The sequence below is a fragment of the Myotis nattereri genome (genome assembly GCF_964212035.1).
Source record: "Myotis nattereri genome assembly, chromosome: 5".
Classification (NCBI taxonomy): Eukaryota; Metazoa; Chordata; class Mammalia; order Chiroptera; family Vespertilionidae; genus Myotis; species Myotis nattereri.
The window spans coordinates 44499622-44513396 of record NC_138080.1 but is presented as its reverse complement, the minus strand read 5'-3'; the positions used below and the strand labels follow the sequence as shown (position 1 = coordinate 44513396).

The following is a 13775-nucleotide window of genomic DNA, read 5'->3' as shown; positions in this document are numbered from 1 at the left end:
CAGTTCTGGTGAGGTCTATGAGGCCTATCTCTCTGATGTGCAGATGGCCACCTCCTTGCTGTATCCTCACATGGCCAGGGAGAGAAAGAGACAAGCTCTCTGGTATATCTTCTAATAAGGGCACTAATCCCATCATGAAGGTCCCTGCTAATGACCTCATCTAAACCTAATTATCTCCCAAAGACCCTGCCTCTAAATACCATCACAATGGGGATTAGGAATTCAACCTATGAAATGGAGGTGAGGCACAATTCAGTCTATAGCAAGAAGACCAAAAAAAATATCATTTGACTTTTAGATGATAAGTATATGACTTTTATGAGACAAATTTCACTAATAATAGAGTAAAAGAAGAAGGATGTAAGAAATTATCGAGGAAATATAGTGTAAATGAGTGAAGATTACTTTAAGGCGAATTACATTAAGAGGAATAGCAAGTTTGAAAGACAGATTTTTCGGATTAGAAATCTTTTGATGTACGTATGTTTATTGGTAGCTTTTTCTAAATAAGAATACTTACTACACAGTTTGCAAGATTAGCTCAAAAAAAGTGAAAGACAGAGACTTCCACTTCTGATTAGGTTGTATAAAATCATAAGAGACTCCCACTCTAACCCTAATGAGGACTAGCTTGATAAACTGTATGATCATAGCTATACTGGTAAAAAAAAAAAAAAAAATCTATATGAGCACATATACTGAGTATACAGTTCAAGTCATACTTTATTTTTTAATATGTTTTCATTGATTTCAGAGAGAGAAAGAAACATCAATGATGAGAGAGAATCAATGATTGGCTACCACCAGCACGTCCCACAAAACCCGGGCATGTGCCCTAACTGGGATTCATGGGTAAATACTCAACCACTGAGCACATCAGCTGGGCTAAAGTCATACTTAAAGTGAAAGACTGAACACTTTCTGAGTATGATGAGGAACACAAGGCAAGGATTCCTCCTCTCACATCTAATCAACATCGTACTAAAGTTAGCTGCTAGTCATTGAAATAAGAAGAAAAAGGCAATAGATGGCTGCCCCAGCAAGCTCCGCAGCTCAGGGGCCCTGAGCCCTCTGCCCTGGGACCTAGGGATAAGTTTGGCTGTAGACATGGGGGTGGTGGTGGTGGGAAGGCAATAAGATTAGAAATAGATAAGTATAAATGCCATTTTATGTATATGTAATTATTTATGTGAAACTTTCCAAGAGAATCTACAAAATAACAACTAGAACTAAGAAGTAATTTTAGCAAGGTTGCAGGATATAAAGCTAATTTTTTAAAAGTCCACTGTAACTTCTGTACTGATAGTTAATAATTGAGAAATTACATTTTTAAAAATCCTTTTATAATAATGTCAACAAATATAAAATAATTAGAAATAAATCTAACCAAAGACTTGCAAGACTACCAAATTACAAACATTGGTAAAATAATTTTTAAAAAGCCAAATAGATACACCAGCCTCAATATTGTTAAGGTATCAAATTTCCCTAAATGATCTGAACATTCAATGCAATCCCAGTCAAAATCTCAGCCAGCTTCTTCGAATTTTACTATTTAGTATTCAGCTTTTTAAGATTTAATGAAAACCATAGAGTAGCTAAACCAATACTAAGGAAGAAAACACTGAAAAAACACACACCTGATTTAAAACTTATTATAAAGTTACAGTAATCAAAAAGCTTGGTATTGGTTTGAAACAAGTAACAGAGATCAATGGAACAAAGAGTCCAAAAACATGTTGACCTGTGAACCAGGAGGTCACTGTTCAATTCTCAGTCGGGGCACATGCCTGGGTTGTGGCCTTGATTCCCAGTGTGGGGCATGCAGGAGGCAGTCAATCAATGATTCTCTCTCATCATTGACATTTTGCTCGCTCGCTCTCTCTCCCTCTCTCTTCCTCTCTGAAATATATATATATATATATATATATATATATATATATATATATTCCAAAAACAGGTCCACAATTGTTTATTCAATTATTCAACAAAAGTATCAAGGCAATTCAATGGGAAGAGAAAGCTTTTTCATTAAATAATGTTGAAAAACTTGAGTATCCATATGGGGGAAAAAATCATACACAAAAATTAATTCCAAATGGATCACAGACCTAAATGCAGAACTTAAAATTATAAAACTTTGAGTTTTGAAAACTTTTCAAAAGATACCATTGAGTAAACAAAGAGACAAATCACACAGTAGGAGAAAACATTTGCCACACATGTATCAACAAAATAATTAAATCCAGGTTATAAAATGTTTTACAGCTAAATAAGAAAACAAGCAAATAATTAAAAATTGGGCAAAAGATTCCTCAGTCTATTCCATGCTTCCATGTCTCTGGATCTATTTTGTTCTTCAGTTTATTGTGTTCATTAGATTCCACATGTAAGTGAGATCATGACTGAGGAATCTCAGAGGGAAGAGGGGAGAGGGGATAGGAAGAGATTAACCAAAGAACTTGTATGCATATATGCAAAATCCATGGACATGGACAATAGTGGGGAGGGGAGGGGCAGGAGTGGGGTGGAGGGAGTCAATGCGGGGGCGGGGGGGTGGGGAAGGGGACATCTGTAATACTTTCAACACTAAAGATACATTTTTTAAAAATGGGAAAAAGATCTGAACAGATACTTTACTAAAGAAGATATATGAATAGCCAATAAATAACTCTTTAGATGTTCAATATTACTAGTCACGAGGCAAAAATCCACTAGGATACCTAACATTGAAAAGTTTGACAATGCCAAGAGTTAGCAATGATGTGGAAAAACTGAAATTCTCAGACACTGCTGGAGGGACTGCAAAAAAATACAATCACTTTGGAAAACAGTTTGGTGGTTTCTTAAAATAATAAACATATCCTATCATATCACTTAGCTATTCCATCCTAGGGATTTACCCAAGAGAAAGGTAAACACTACATTCCAACAAAGACTTGTATGTAAATGTTCATGGCAACTTTATTTGTAATAGCTAAAAACCAGAAACTGTTGAAATGTCTTTCATCATGTAAATGAATAAACATGATGTTGTATAGCCATACATGTAAAAAACTATTACTCAGCAGATACATGCAACAGAGTAGATAATTGTGCTGAGTCAGAGTTCACACAAACAAGGTTGTATATAGTAATATTACTTTTATATAAAATCTGGTTCCTGTATCCCTAGCCAGTTTGGCCCAGTGGATAGAGCATTGGCCTGCAAACTGAAGGGTCCCAGGTTCGATTCAGGTCAAGGGCACAGACCTCGGTTGCAAGCTCCTGGCCCGGGTCGGCAGCATGATGGAGGCAATCAAGCGATGTGTCTCTCTCACATTGGTGTTTTTCTCTGTCTCTCCCTCTCCCTTGCACTCTCTCTAAAAATCAATGGAAAAATAGCCTCGGGTGAGGATTTAAAAAATCAAAATAAAAAAGTAAAATCTGTTTACTGCAAACAAATTTGTAAGTCCAGAAAGAAGACCAATGATTGTCTAGGGCAGCGGTTCTCAACATGTGGGTCGCGACCCCTTTGGGGGTTGAACAACCCTTTCACAGGGGTCGCCTAAGACCATCGGAAAACACATATATAATTACATATTGTTTTGTGATTAATCACTATGCTTTAATTATGTTCAATTTGTAACAATGAAAATACATCCTGCATATCAGATATTTACATCATGATTCATAACAGTAGCAAAATTACAGTTATGAAGTAGCAACGAAAATAATTTTATGGTTGGGGTCACCACAACATCAAGAACTGCATTAAATGGTCACGGCATTAGGAAAGTTGAGAACCACTGGTCTAGGGACAGACGAGGAGGGGGAACTGATTGGAAAGAAACACAAGAAAGCTTTTAGGGGTGATGGAAATGTTATTTATCATGATTGTGGTGGTGGTTTCACAGAGATATACATCTGTCAGATCTTATTCAATTGCATATTTCACATATGTGAGGTTTATTATACATAAGTTATACATTAACCAAGTCATTAAAAAAAAAAAACAACTCAGTCAAGGACTCAAAGAAACCTAAATGACCTAGATTTCAAAATCAATAAATAACAGGCCCTAGGAGAGCTGAGAGTCATGGTTACTTTCAGCCCAGATCAAGTGGTAGAAAGTGACAGAATCTCCCATAGACAGAGGTCAAGAGAAACTGGTTAATGTTTATCAAACTTTGAAGTGATATATGACAGATTAGAATCCTGTGGCGCTCCATAATTTAGCATGACTCATTCTTCCATACTTTCAGTCTAATATACATGTGTGATGAGACACATACACCCATGTGCCACCTATATGACACATGAAGAGGAGAAAAAAAGTGACCCATGGTCAAGAGAAAACAATGAATAGAAACCAACCAAAAATGGCCCAGATGTTGATATCAGATAGGAACTTAAAAATAACCATAATAAATATGTTCTACAACCTAGTGGAAGAGTTGGGTAGCATACACAAACAGGAAGTTTCCACTGAGAAATAGAAATAGATAAAAAGAAAGGAAACCTCATAGACACAGACAACTGCTGGGTAATTACCAGAGGGAAAGAGGGTTGGTGGGGGAGGTAGAAGAGAGTCTAGGGGACATCACTGGTGATGGAAGGAGACCTGATTCCTGGTGGTGAACACACAATACAATACAGATGATGTACTATAGACTTGTACACTTGAAATCTATATAATTTTATTAACCAATGTCACCCCAATAAAAAAGTAAAAAGAAAAATACTATATTAGAAAAAAGTATATAAGAAGCCTAACATCAGAAACCAAAAAAGATCAAGGTAAAAATTACAGTGGAAACAATGTGGCTATAACATAATATTCCAGTGAGAGAACGACCCAGACATTGGGTGGCAGAGTTGGGCCACCAGATTACCTGTATGAATAGTGCATGATTCCTACACCACTTAAAATGGCCTTTAGCACATGGTATGAAGCAAAACCTCTTGATGGTTAACACTGACCAATGATTATTTATCAAGGACAGCTGATGTTAAGAATCAGAGCCAGGCACCGTTTTACTGTGTGTAAAACGGACGGTGACAACATGCAGCTACCAGTTTCCACTAGGCATGAAAACAGACCTGATAGTAAGATAAAAATAACTAAACCGATGTTACTCTGGTTTGATTTAAATAGATAATGAAGGCCACAACATGCTGGTGAGAAAAAACATTCTAAACACCTCCACCTCCTTGGAACATTTCTTCATTAGCCATGAGGAAAATAGGGAACAAAAGTGAGAAGAAACAGTTTTTTTTAGGACCGAATCTGCTTTCTTTTGACCTTCCGCTTCCTGTTGAGCACCATATAGTTGTGCAATGCCCCCAACTTGTAGCCACCTTTCTTGTCTATGCCTCACATATTGGGTCTTTTGGTTTCCTTTTTCTGTTAACTTTAAGAATCTATGTCCAAGAAACTATGCTTTTAATGGACGGCAGAAGGTAACATGATAAGTGACTTCTGCTATTGGGCAAACAAGGTTGTGGTGCTCTTCTGGGTAAAAGAGTTATCCCCTGGTCTCTAAGAGATACAATTCAAAATGCTGCAGCAATCCAAAGGCAAAATGGTTGAAAATTTTGAATAATAAGCAGCTAACAATTTCAGTGCATACATTAAAAAAAACCCAGATTAGTAAAATAACAAATTTTCTCTAATAAAAACACGCAGTATTTAAGTTATAGGGTTTCTCAACTTCATGAATAGAAACAGCTGATATAAGGTACAGAGCCAAATTTCCTCGTTAAGTCTAGAAATGCATGTCTGACTTCGGATAGTTTGAAACTGATTTATGAAGATCTAATTAACAAAATGGTTCCACATGACCTGCTAAAGCAGAGTCGGCCTGCCATTCTGGTCTTGTTTGTAATCTAACCTCTCCTTACCTTCAATCTTTTTATAAATATTCTCCAGCATAACCTCATTGCTCCAAGCAGGCCCATATCATCTCACACATTTTTACTGAATGCTTATGATTCATGGAGCACTTCTATTAGGTGTCTGTGAATAGAATGAGAACTGAACAGAAATAACACCTGCTCCCGCAGAGTATCAGGCTAATGGGGAAAATAGACAATTCAGCAAGCAATTGTAGTAGAGCTTAATAATGTGATAGGGAAGTACAGGGCGTTGAAGGAAAACATAGAAGGCACTCAATTCAGACCTGGAAGATCAGGAAAAGTTTCTGAGAAGTAGAGATTTAAAGGATGAGTGGGCCTCTCAAAGATCTAGCAAGGGAAAAGGAAATCTAGAAAGGGGGAAGGGAAGTAGTATTTTCCACAAAGGAATACCTCAAAGCTGTGGCTTAAAAAGATTTGGTGTTACCCCTTCCCCTTCCATGCCTTGGTCACACACACACACACACACACACACACACACACACACCACTCACCTGCTTTCTGTGATGCTCCTTTCCTCTGTCTAGAAAACACTCTTCCACTATTCTCTGTATTTAAACCCTACAAGTCCTGAAAAGTCCAACACCTCGGTTCTGTTTTAAAATCTCAACAAGTGTTCCATTATAAGAAAGCCTTCTTCAATATCTCCATCTTGCTGAATTCTCTCCCTTCTTTTAAGTTGTTTAGCAGTTATTAAAATTGCACCACAAATATTCATGGTTGTTAAGTGCTGAATGTATAATTATGAGACTATTTCTGGGTTCTATTATCTCCACATGCAGACTTTAAATTCCCTCAAGTCAGGGACTGTGCCATAAACTTCACTTGTATCTCTGACAGTGACAAGCATAATACATTATAAACTTCATTGTGAGAAGTACAAAAGGTGACAGACCTCTCTGAGAAGAGTTTCATAAAACATAAAACAAGCTAACCTTTCAAAAATTATAAATTCAAAAGAATATTCTTTTCATTCTTGTTAATATTGCTAGATAAAGTGGTGATAATGGCATTTTTATTAGATATAGAAAGAGTTCGCTGATGGGTGATGAAGAAATTCAAATACTAATACTCTATTCTTGTTCTGTTTCATCAAAAAATAATAATCATGCTGACAAAAGTAAGACAAAAATAAAAATTATAAATTTTAAAGCCCGAGATATAGCAGGACATTAAATATTCTAAATGAGTTTGATTTCACTAATTTGGAGAAATTATACTACAAAGTACTGAAAGCATTTGTAGGTATGGTAAATTATCTTTACAGATACTACAGTGAATAGAATGGTTGACAGAGAACAAAGAGCCACTGTCTCAATTTTCAAAATAGAGAAGGTAGATTCCAACAACTCCAGCCCAGAGAGCTTGACATTAATTCCAGACATGATTCCCAAGAGATTCTTAAAACTATGGATGTGAGCACTCAAAATGTGAAGTGAAGTGTCGTTACCTACAAGCTTGTGTTATTTCCTCTTGGTTTTAATAAGGTTACTTGATATCTATTCTGCAGAAAGTGGAAATGCATTTCAGCAAGGAATTCGACCGAGTGTGTGAGAGTATACTCCTGGGCCACACAAAGGAATGTAAACTCTGAGGAAAGAGCGTTACTTGACTATATAACTGGTTGAACAGCCTTATAAAAGGGCCTAACTCATGGACTCTTGAAAAGCAAGAGGAAGGTGGCCAGGATCATGCCAAAAGTCCTTTCACTTCAGCATTCTACATATTTACTCAGAAGAAGCTATTAATTACCTCCTGACCAAATCTGTTAAGGCCTCTACATTGTGAAGAATTGCTAATCTATATCATAGAATCAGAATCCAAAAATAGCTTGACCTTCCAAAACAATGGGCTAACTAAAGGTAAAGGTTAAATTTAATTGCAGTATTTTTAAAAGTCCTAAATCCAGTGGCCAAGTGTACAATTGTGGAGAAGTATATTTACACAAGAAGAAGCAAAAAAGATGCATAATTAAGTAGTGCAGTATGAATGCAAAGAAAGAATGAGACTCTCAAACCTTGCCAATTCAGGATGAGTCGAAGGAACTGAATATTACCAGAGGGACCAGAAGAGGTGTCATATATAAAAGCATTTTGTATAGGTATTCTAAGAGGTAAACACTGGGATATAAATTGATAGAAACAAATAGTATAGTTCAATATAAGAAAATAGTCCTGAGGCTACAAACAGAACAAATAGAGACATGCCTCTTACACTGAAGATCAATCATGATAAATAGTTTGCCTAAATTAATCTTCATATTCTCTATGAATTCAGAAATAACTATCTGCTAAGGGAGAAAAGAATAAGGATAATTTGAGTGAACTGGAAAACCTGAAAAATCTGGAACATGTGCTATAGAGATTTTGATATGGAATTATCTAAGAAAGAAACAAATTCCTAGCACTGTTAACCATCCCTTCAACTGAATCAGGTTAGTGAATCAGGTTCTAGGGGCAGGAGATTTGAGGGTTGGAGCAGAGTTGACATTGCTAAGACTACTGTGATAAGTAAAATGAGAAATATGAAAAAATTAAGGGTAGCCAAAGAAAAATAATGGAAGAGGATGATGTCAGGTAACGGGGAGTGAGTGGAATTATTGGAAGGATCGGAGATTGTGGTCGGAAAGAGAATATGAGATTCTCAGCTTTTTCAGCTGGGGTAATTCTGAGTGACATGAAGGCCTAGGTGGGTGAATACCAGTGGATTCCTGAAGGGCAGGGCAGCATGTTAAGGTCCTGTGAAAGCCAAACATGTAGATGTTCAATGAAGTCCTGAAAAATTCCAGCTGACTAAAGTGAAGAAAGAAAAACCTCCATTGTTTTAGATTCCTAAGGAAAGTGGAATCTCAGGTCATTAAGCATTGGTAATGGGGACAGGACAGATAACATTAATGAAGGTTGTAAACTTAGAAAGACAATGGGTAAGTGGGAATGATGAGAGAAATACAGTTCACAAGCAGTTCTGAATAGGCTGCAAGGCATCTCTGAGAGAAAAACCATAATATTCCATGGAGGGTCATTGCAAAATGAATATCATTCTTTAAATTGCATTCTTAAACAGAACAGCCTATAGGATCAAGGCATAAAAAACTTAACTCAATAATTACAAGGATCACACAATTACACTTACTAGACACTTACTCTGTGCCAGGCACTGAGTCCAATGATGAATATCCTGAGGGAGGCTGGAGTTCAGTAAGATACAGACACCTAAACAAGTATTTTTAATGCAATGTAGCATAGCGAAAGGGAATGTGTAGGTTAGGTCAGACCTGGAAGTAATTTACGGATTAAGACTTTTCCTTGATCTACTCAACTTCTTTTCCCCAGGGTGTTCACTTCCCAAGCCACTGTCTTCTGTCGGCCTCTCGCTAATTCCTACAATGGTGAGAAGAAATAGGTGGTATGTGAGCTAATTAATTTGAGTTGCCTTTGATTTCCTGAAAGGGAGGGTTCATCTTAATTAAAGATTATGAATGACCAGAAAGCATTCCAGGTTGGTGAAGTTAGTAATTATGAGCAGTGAGAATCACATTTTTATGCGAAGGGCTGGGGGGGAGGGTGGGGCATGCCCTAGAGTTTTATAATGTAGTCTAAAGCTCTTCACTCCTTGCAAATAACGCTATCCATAAGAAGATAAAACCTATTGGCCTGAAACCAGGAGAGAGAGAGAAATATGGCATAGGTCAGATACTTCCAAACTGCTGAGAGAAATAGAAGCAAATATGATTCAGGATAGCCAAAAAATTACTCCGAGCCAAACTAAGTCAACTACTCTATGGGCAACTAAATTTGTTCATCTGAAGACCTAAAAATTGCTAAAACCTCTTCTTCCATCAGGTCAAAATGAAGATATCCAAAACAAAACTATTGGACAGGCACCTAATCAATACTTACTGAATAAATCTAGATAGTCTAGAGACTAATAAGCATTGACATTATTCATAATTTAGAATTAAAAATATCAGTTTCTACAACTATGCAGAAAAGTAATAAATAGTAATGTTTAAAAAAGTTGCTTGGGTAAATATTTATAATTTAAGTGATAGAAAATCAGTGCTATAAAAGTTATATATCCTAGCAGATAAAAGAAAAGCGTAGAACCTTTCTGGAAAATCTGACATACAGAAAATATTCTGAATAAATAATTTCCTCCAATATTTTGTCCCATCAATAACATACTTTTTGGCTTGGAATTTTCAAATATTGCTTTAAATCTCCATTTCTCTTTACCTAGAGAAATAAATTTTTAAGGCTAATTTGATTTTTATCTATTTCTGAAAAAGTTTAAATAGAAACTTGGTGGGTATAGCTGTTGTTTTAAAATAACTTGTAAAAATGTCAGTATTCTCCTTCCTATACTCACATTAATTGTTGGGGAATGCAGCCTACAAATGTAAATATAGAATTTGATTTCTCTTGTATGGTTTCAGACAAAATCAAAAAAGCAATGCTAAATAAAGATTTTTTTGCTTGAAAGTGTCTATGACAAAACTGTTGACCTTCAGTCATATAATATTTTATTGGCATAGTCATAGTATAATTTTAGTTATTGCTTCTTTAGTTTTTAGTGGAAGGTAATATTAACTAAAACAGGTTTCAAAATAAGACCTTAAAGCAAGATCATTTAATAAATCAGTTATAAGAAATATGAGTTCTAAGCATTTGAAGTTTCCCGCATTTCTTTTTCCTTTGGCGTTGCCAGGTATAAGTGGAATGTCTTTACATTTCCTTCCGCATTCTGTAAATGACATTTGTCTTAGACCAGTTATTTTCTCCCTGGACATCTAGACACAGGGCCTTTAAGGGCTCTTTACATTCATACACTATGAACCACCACAGCAAGCATAAGTACTTTACATTTTTGTTGGGTTTCAAAGAGAGAGCTATAATTTTATTTCTTTGTCACACACCAGACTAGAAAGAGATCTTACAGTCCAAGAAGAAACAGAAGATACCCATTTATTCATCATAAGTTTCTACTAAATAAATTGCACCTACCTAAGTTTCCTATCTGACATATTTAAAATCATACAAGTGGGTCTGTTTTCAATGACATGTCTCATTATTGTAACACTACTTATTCTAGGATTTTTCCTGCTCTTCTGCCAGAAGGCTTTCTGTAGGAAGCTTATTGTTTTGACAAGAAAAAGTGTACTTTATATATTTAACTTTGTGGTTCTTATTTTTCTATGGAGTCACAGATCTCTTTGGCTATCTGGGGGCTCCAGACTACTTCTCTAAAAATGCAGCAATTCAGATGTGTGAATACAATTTCAGGGACGTCCGTCAGGACTCCTTGAAGCACATCCACAGAACTAGCTGTCTGGGAACTGAACAGAACACAGACCACACAGGCAACGTCCACTGAGAAGTAGTCAAGTTTATATAGCTTTTTGACAAATAAGGTTTGCTTTGGAATTTTAGACATTCGTATTGATTTTACGTTGTTAATGGTTTTGACCACTCTTCGTAATATGTAGTACCTGCAATACCACGGCTGAAGGAAAAAATATAACCATATTAGGAAAAGCAACAGACTAATTTTATCTTATGAACGAAGATATTAAATCTATATCTATCATTAAGTGCTTCAAAATTTTATATATGTAACCAGAGGGTTAACGATTTTCCTACCAAGACTAGTCCTAATAAGGAGGTAGACGTTTAATGAAATCACCATCAGAGAACTAACCCTGAAAAATCACTACAGATATGTTATAAACGAAGTTCTAATTTAATATATACATATATAGTTTCATATATATATACATATATATATGAATGAAATGTACAACCTCCTGGTTTACTTCAGAAGAGGTACACTGCTTATCAAGTGCAAAATGAAGGATCAAATGTGAAAACAAGTGAGCAAGAAAATGACACATTTAAATGCATAGCCGGAAACCACATAACCCCATTGCTTCCTAGCCCCTTACACCAATGTCACGGTGAGGCTGCTCAGCCCATGGATTACAGGCTCCAGGCACTGACCCCCTGACGTGCACTGTTTCCCCAGATGCGGCAGTCATAAGGACCACAGAAATTAGACTGCCATGCAGTAATTAACACACACACACACTCACTCACACACACACTCACACGCACATGCTCACACACACACACACACACACACACACACGCTCACACACACACACACTCACACACACACTTACTCTTCGGTTGAGCCCCTGGAGCAGCCCCACTGTAAGTTTCCTGCTGCTTTCTGTGTGCAATCCTTAGATCGTGGCTGTCAGCTCTGGAGGAGGGCGAATGGCTCGCCCACGCCGTAGCAAGCGGGACCAAGTTGCAGTGACGCCCAGGCTCCGAGGTCCCGTGTCCCTCGGCGGCTCCAGCTCGCCCTCCCGAGCGCCTGAGGCCGTGGCGCCGCGAGGGGCGGGCGGACTGCTGCTGGGGCGCCCGGGCCGTGGGAGAGCGGCGGCCCCGGAGCGCCCCGCGCTTTCTCACGGCCCCGCGGCACTGGCGCAGCCCCCGGCACCGCCGGCCCGGCGCCCACCCCCGTCTGTCCCGGTCCTTCGGGCGCCGGAGGTCCCCGGGGCCCTGGGCCGGGCTCCTGGGCGCCGTCTCCTTTGTTCCCTCGCTCCTTCCCAGCGTGGGAACCGGCCCCGGGCCCCCGGGACTGCGCAGGTGGGAGCACCAAGTAGGGTTCCCGGGGTGGGGGTGGAGGGAGGAGATCGAACCCAGGCGGGGGGCACGGGGAAAGCGACCGGCACTCTGGGGAGCCCGATCCTCTCGGGGGTGCGGTGACCACTTACTCGGTGGCCTCCCAGAGCTCGGGGCTGCGTTTCCGGATCTCCAGCAGCTGCAGGGCGCGCCTTGCAAATCCGCGCCGCGAACGCAGAAGGAGAGTGGGCATGGGGCGGGAGGCGGTGGGCGGGAGCGGGGACCCTCGGTGGCACCTGCCGGTCCGTGCGCGGGTGCCCCCACCGCACACGCGGCCGCAGCGCGCACACCCGGGCTCACTCCTGTCTACCTGCTCAACAGGCGGGGCGGGACGCGTGCCTCGCCACCCCGGTTCCCATTCAAGCGTTCCAGTAGCGATCTCTCCCTGTATCTCGTGTCGCTCTCTCTGCGATGACCCCCAGAGATCCCTGGCAGTCCCTCTCCCTACAGCACTGGACTTCTTTTCAGAACCCCTCCCCTTCCCTGCCCCGGAAAACTGAAAAAGAAAGTAGCGGCCCTAACGCACCATGGTGAGGTCACTCAGGGTCCTTCGGCTGTGCTGCGGGCGGCCCTCCCTCTGGGCGCAGGTGGAGGTCGCTGGGGGCGGCTCCCCAGCTGCTGTCCGCTTTTGGCCTCCAGTCTAGCTCGCGAACGTGTAGGAAAACGGCATAGACATCTGCTGGTGGAAAATCAACTCTGGACTGAGTCCCACCCACTACAACCAGACCAGGGCAGGGGAAGTGACTCCTGGACCCTGCCGCTACCCAATCGCCATCTCAACAGTTACTCTGCGGAGACGAAAACGAGGGGACGGGACAAATAGAAGAGAAAGAAAAAAGGAAGGAGGGGACTCAAGAAAAATTTGGCCTACTTAAAAAAAAAAAAAAAATCTTCTCCACTACGCTCTGGTGCAGAAAAACTGGAGTTCACCGTAGTTAAACATTCCAACATTTCTGCAGCGAAGTTGATATTTGCGGGGATGGTTTTCTTGTCCTGGTCTCCAGGTTTCAAGCCCATTTACTCTTGCAAGCGCAGTTCGATGGTTGCAGATATTTACATCTGTCCAGTAAGGTCCTGATTCTGCTTGGTTTCATATATTTAGTTCTATTTGTTGTTGTTGAGGATGGGGGTGGGGGGCAGGAGGGGAGATTGTACATGTGGTGTGTATCCCAGCTCAGGAAAATAAGTTCTGAT

General features: G+C 39.6%; 1 protein-coding gene across 3 annotated transcripts in view; it reads right to left on the bottom strand.

Annotated features, from left to right (window-relative positions):
- GUCY1A1 (guanylate cyclase 1 soluble subunit alpha 1) overlaps window positions 1–13300 on the bottom strand; it is a 46520-nt gene extending 33220 nt beyond the window's left edge. Inside the window, exon 1 of one of the 3 annotated variants that reach the window (XM_081092238.1) lies at window positions 13108–13300. The gene's annotated coding sequence lies outside the window, so the exon portion shown is untranslated. Of the gene's footprint in view, window positions 1–12073; window positions 12190–12673; window positions 13002–13107 lie in introns of those variants that run through there. The other 2 variants (XM_081092239.1, XM_081092240.1) reach the window with 2 other exon arrangements.
- Between the last annotated feature and the right edge of the window lie 475 nt (window positions 13301–13775).